Source organism: Pelophylax lessonae, assembly GCF_965119305.1.
Source record: "Pelophylax lessonae genome assembly, contig: HAP1_SCAFFOLD_161, whole genome shotgun sequence".
NCBI classification, from domain to species: domain Eukaryota; kingdom Metazoa; phylum Chordata; class Amphibia; order Anura; family Ranidae; genus Pelophylax; species Pelophylax lessonae.
Window position 1 is genome coordinate 262,316 of NW_028120130.1, and position 6,000 is coordinate 268,315.

Below are 6,000 nucleotides of genomic sequence, written 5' to 3' on the forward strand. Positions count from 1 at the left end.
CCTTCTTTCTCTGTCTCCCTCCCTTATTTCTTTCTCTTTCTCCCTCCCTTCTTTCTTTTTCTTTCTCCCTCCCTTCTTTCTTTCTTTTTCTCTTTCTCCCTCCCCTCTTTCTTTCTTTCTTTCTCCCCTCTTTCTTTCTTTCTCCCCTCTTTCTTTCTTTCTCCCCTCTTTCTTTCTTTCTCCCCTATTTCTTTCTTTCTCCCCTCTTTCTTTCTTTCTCCCTCCCCTCTTTCTTTCTCCCTCCCCCTTCCTTTCTTTCTTCTTTCTCCCTCCCTTCTTTCTTTCTCCTTCTCTTTCTCCCTCCCTTCTTTCTTTCTCCCCTCTTTCTTTCTTTCTCCCCTCTTTCTTTCTTTCTCCCTCCCCTCTTTCTTTCTCCCTCCCCCTTCCTTTCTTTCTTTTTTCTTTCTTCCTCCCTTCTTTCTCCTTCTCTTTCTCCCTCCCCTCTTTCTTTCTTTCTGGCTACCCCCCCCTTTCTTTCCCTCATGCGAGCACAAATCCTTCTCCTTTTTTTATTACTATGCAAACAAGGATCCTCCAGTTCTCCTCTACCCATCCCTCATCATTTACCCACTCTCCCCTTTTTACCCCTCCTTCTCCCCTACCCCATGGTTCCCAGTCCCATCCCTCTCCTATTCATCCCATGTGATTGCCACAGTACACATCTCGCCCACACAAGCAACAGAAGTAATAAGATGTTCGGCCTCGGGGTTCTTCCTTAACCCCTGCAAAGGGGATGAGTGGGGCCTCGTGTCTAAATTTTGCCTAAGGCCTCACAAAGCCTAGAGCCGCCTCTGCTTCAGAGACAAGCCAAATATATCAAGAACCTGACCTCTTGGTCAAAATGGGAGGCCTATAAGCTCCAATATTGGACAGTGGACATGTAGAACCTCCCAAAACATAACTACTTAACTAGAAAATACATTTTTATTTAAGAATTTGCACAAGCAGCACATTATTATTTGCTAGAGAAATGCAGTCTTATTACAGAACACCTCATACAGCAACCCAGACTCGTAAATACCTCGGTGTAGAACATGGAGCCTAACAGTCTCTCCACAACAAGACTTTCCAAGGACCTGGGGAACAACAATCTGTTCCAATAACTTCTTCCTACAAAGTCATTCTAGTAAACAAACCTAAGCAAAAATAACCTAAAATTAGCATATAAGCACTTAATATTGTAATTTTATCTTTAGAAAGCATATCATTTTTTTATATCAAGGTATACATAAGTTGTCGTCTAAAAACATAAAGCGACACATGGTCAGATTTATTTTCTACCCTTTTTTTTTACTCTATATTTAAAAAGGACTTTTTTTTTTTAAGTGTTAGGAATGTGTTATAAGGACTTCTTAACCACTTAAGCCCCAGAGGATTCGGCTGCTCAATGACCAGGGCCTATTTTGCGATTCGGCACTGTGTGACTTTAACGGACAATTGCGCGGTCGTGCGATGTTGTACCCAAATGAAAAAACGTTTTTTCCCACAAACAGAGATTTCTTTTGGTGGTATTTGATCACCTGTGCGATTTTTTGATCATGCGCTATAAACAAAAAAAGGAGCGACAATTTTGAAAAAATAATATTTTTCACATTTTTTTTATATGAAATTTCCCACAAAAAAAATGTAAAAATCAAAAAATTTTAACATTTTAGGCCAATTTGTTTTCTGCTACATATTTTTGGTGAAAAAAAAAAAAAATCGCAATAAGCGTATTTTGATTGGTTTGCGCAAAAGTTATTACTAACTACGGGAAAGATTTATGTAATTTTTATTTATTTTTTTTTTAACTGGTAATGGCGGCGATCTGCGATTTTTTTTGCAGGACTTCGACATTGCGGCGGACAGATCGGACCCTTGACTGACATTTTTGACACTTTTGGGGTTACCAGTGACATTTCTACAGTAATCAGTGCTATACATATGCACTGTTACTGTAAAGATGACACTGGCAGGGAAGGGGTTAACTTTATTAGAGCGCAAGGGGTTAAGAGTGTCCCCAGGGGCGTGATTCTAACTGTAAAGGGGTGTGGCTAGTGATGTAACCACAGAGACATACCATCCTACATAGCAGGATCGTATGATCTCTGCAGTTACGCCAGGGAGAATGACAGTTGGTTGTGTTTACATCAGCGGCCTGCCTTTCTCCCTCTCCAGCGGGAGATCGCGAGTGACCGGCGGACATCTGAGCCGCCGGTCACTCGCGCGGGGATGTCAGGGAACGAGCGTGGGCAGGAGCGTGCCTCCGGCAGCGCGCGCTTGCCCCCTATTGGCTCGCAGGTGAGTGACGTACCCATACGTCACTTTGCCTGCACGGGGCTGACCGCCGCAGTATATGTACTTGCAGCGGTCGGCAAGTGGTTAAACATTTTTGACATTCTCCAATTTCAGTGCTGTTAATAATGATATTACGTGTCAGAGAATTACTGTCCCCTGGAACCTCCTCTGTCTACTGCATCCCATAACACATATATACACTAAAGAGAAAATAAATATTTTACAAGAAACATTTACTTGTACAAAAAATACCACAATCATCAACCTGCACTGGAGAGAATGGGAGGGGGCTGTGCTATAGAATTGACACTTTCGGGAGTAGTAAAGTTTGCTAGAAAGTCAAAATTGCCAGTCAAATAAGTCATTCGTGGAAAGGCAAATGATGCAAGCACTGAAAAATTCTGCAAAGTATTTAAGTTCGTGATGACAGGGCCTCTAAGTTCAGATCTTTTGCAGTTGCACGGTACGATTTACACCAAAGCGTTTTAACTCCATGGAGCCTGAACAATAGCTGGGAAGGTATAGACTTGTGGGAGTGGCCAGCTGAGCCTAGATGACATTGTCAAAGCAGCACATAAGACAGCAGAAAACTGTAAGCAGCCCTCTTTTGAAGGCCTAACCCAACTTATGCCCCGTACACACGCTCCGATTATCGTACGACAAAACCTGCTTTCGACCTGATCTCACGATAATCTGATCGTTAGTACACAGCTTTCGACAGCCGATCAGGACAGTTGGTCCAACAAAATCCGAAGGGACAAACAGGAAAACATCTTCTCGAACGATAATCTTTCGTCAGTACAGTATTCGTACCCTAAAAGTCGATCGACAAATACCACGCATAATCGGAAACAGTAAAATAATCCGCAGGGGTCAGACGTATATACATCACTTCCGTTACGTAGCTATGAAAAATACACTTGGTCAGTGAATCATATGAAGAAAGTCGGATGGTTTGTATGCAGAGTTGCTTTCGATTTTAGTAACATGCAACAATTACGAAACTTTAGTCGTACGACTATCGGAACGTGTGTACGGGGCATTAGGGAGTCTCTTTCTCATTGAACAGTGACTCGTTCTTGGCAGGTGTTCCAATCTCAGAACTGACTGGAGTGCTTTTGTCACAGAAGAGATAGGGAACCTTCTTAAGATAGGACGAGATATGGACTAGATGGGTTTACCCTGAACCCTCAAGCTCAAATAATGTAGCAATAGTCAGCAGAACCTAGAGAGATCTTGGGTGCGGAGACTTGGCACCATGTCACTCAACTACTACCCAGTCTCTGGTACTGAGGCAGAGTTATTAATGTATTAGCCCAGGATCTGGAAATTAAGGTCAATTAGTGTAGGACACAACAATATTACATATCCAGCCATAAACAAGAGAAAGAAGAGAATCACGAGGAAACATAGTTGAGTCATTGGTGCTTGTCCAAAAAGTATCTCAAAAGGTCAACTATTCAAAGGTTTTCTAGGTGTTTGCCTGATGGACATAAGAACTAAACTCAGTACATCCATCCATTTCATTTCTGGTTTGCTCACAGACTGTAATTACTTTATCTCTTAAAGTAGCATTTCATAGTTTCACTTTTCCATTAGGTTGTGGCATGAAATTGGGCGTACAACTACTGGGTCACCACAAACCCCTTTCATCGTTAATTAGTTGCTATCACTTTTAACAGTCTCCTTTCTCCCAGAGTTTCTGCTCCCCAGTGTGAATCCTCTGGTGTATGATAAGCCGTGACTTCCGTGTGAAAGCTTTATGACACTCAGAACACGGATATGGCTTCTCTCCAGTGTGTCTCAGCTGGTGTGTGCGAAGATGTGAAGTCGTTGTAAAAGTTAATTCACATTCAGGACACCGAAAGGGCTTTTCTCCGGTGTGAACCCTCTTGTGTGTGGTCAGAGCAGACTTCACTGTAAAAGTTTTATCACATTCGGGACACTGATATGGTTTCTCTCCAGTGTGAATCCTCTGGTGTATGATGAGATCTCCCTTCCTTTGAAAAGCTTTGTTACATTCAGAACATGGATACCGCTTCTCTCCGGTGTGGATTTTGTTGTGTCTGGAAAGTCTGTCTTTCAGTGTAAAAGCTTTGCCACATTCAGAACACCGATATGGCTTCTCTCCACTGTGAGTCCTCTGGTGTTTGAGAAGAACTGCCTTCTGTTGAAAGGCTTTGCCACATCCAGAGCATGGAAATAACTCTCCAGTGTGAATCCTCTGGTGTATGGTAAGCTCTGTCTTCACGCTAAAAGCTTTATCACATTCAGAACACTCATATGGCTTCTCTCCAGTGTGAACCCTCTCATGTATGATAAGACCTGACTTCAGCCTAAAAGTTTTATCACATTCAGAACACTCATATGGATTCACTCCAGTGTGAACCCTCCCATGTACGTTAAGCTGTGTCTTCAATCTAAATGCTTTATAACATTCAGAGCACTGATATGGCTTCTCTCCGGTGTGAACCCTCTGGTGTCTGATCATCTCTGACTTCAGCTTAAAAGCTTTATCACATTCAGAGCACTGATACGGCCTATCTCCAGTGAGAACCTTCTGGTGTCTGAGAAGCTCTACCTCCATTGTAAAACCTTTGTTACATTCAAGATGAGACGTATCTCCTGTCCTGTGACACGTCTCTTGGGTATGTATGGGTTTGACTTCACTATTACTTCCAGGAATTACTGCTCTCCCGTTGTCCCCTTAGTCTGGATCTATACTGAAGAGTATTCACAACATTTATGACATGAAGAACACGGATAGGACTTGTGCCCAGTGTGGATCCTCTGGTGATCTGTAATAAAGCCTTTCAGTCTCTCAGAACACCCATAGGACTCGTCTCCAATGTGACTCAGTTGTGCTTATGAAGACCAACAATCACCCAATCCACCTGTACAGAGAGAAAAAAATCCAGAATTATATAAAATATATGACCAAAGTAAAGTTGATTCTTACGTTTTAACTTTTATTATTTTATAGATAGAAAACAATGTACTATGCATGTTTGTATTCTATCTTCTAAGAGAACATCATTTCATTCCCATTAGCTGCCTATTGCAATCTTCTGCAAGAGAAATTCATTCTTTGGTATCATTCAAGGCACCGTGCTGAATTTCTAGCACAGGGCAGGAAAACTAATCAGAAACACGTGGTTTAGTCTTATGAATATTGGCATGTTGGTGTTTAGGTATGGCTGCTTATCGTTTTACCCGCTTCAGGACTGCCCCACGGACATAAACTGCGTCAGGGCGGCCCTTAAGCTCGAAATCACGTACTTGTACGAAATTTTTTTTCTTATGCTCTAGGCAGTGGCGGCTGGTGCTCTATGGGCCGGGGGGGCGCAGATGGAACCACACCATAACCCCCCCCCCGGACCACAACAGCCACACACCATACCACCCCCCCAGTCGCCGGCTCACTCACCCTGGACATGTGGAGGGCAGGCAGCAGCAGCGGCAGCTTCCGCCTGTCTCCTCCCTTCGGCCAATCGGGAAATGAGTTTTAGGACCCGCTTCCTGATTGGCCAGGAGGAGAATCCGTGTGACAATTGTGAATATTCATTCACTATTGTCACACAACTGGGGGGGCTCAGGGCGCAGTGCTCTGCACCCCAAGCCCACCCTTTTTTTGAAGCCTATTAGAGCCTTTGGCTCTAATCACATGCTTCAAAAAAAAAAAAAAAACATTGGAATCCATGCGTCCGTCGCCCTGCATGCAGA

At 43.2% G+C, this 6,000-nt stretch overlaps 1 pseudogene across 1 annotated transcript in view; it reads right to left on the reverse strand.

Moving 5' to 3' along the window:
* LOC309543525 overlaps positions 1-4,974 on the reverse strand; it is a 62,897-nt pseudogene extending 57,923 nt beyond the window's left edge. The window contains exon 1 of the transcript in view: positions 4,140-4,974. The product of the transcript in view is annotated as an uncharacterized misc_RNA (transcript). The remainder of the gene's footprint in view (positions 1-4,139) is intronic.
* Positions 4,975-6,000: the final 1,026 nt, after the last annotated feature.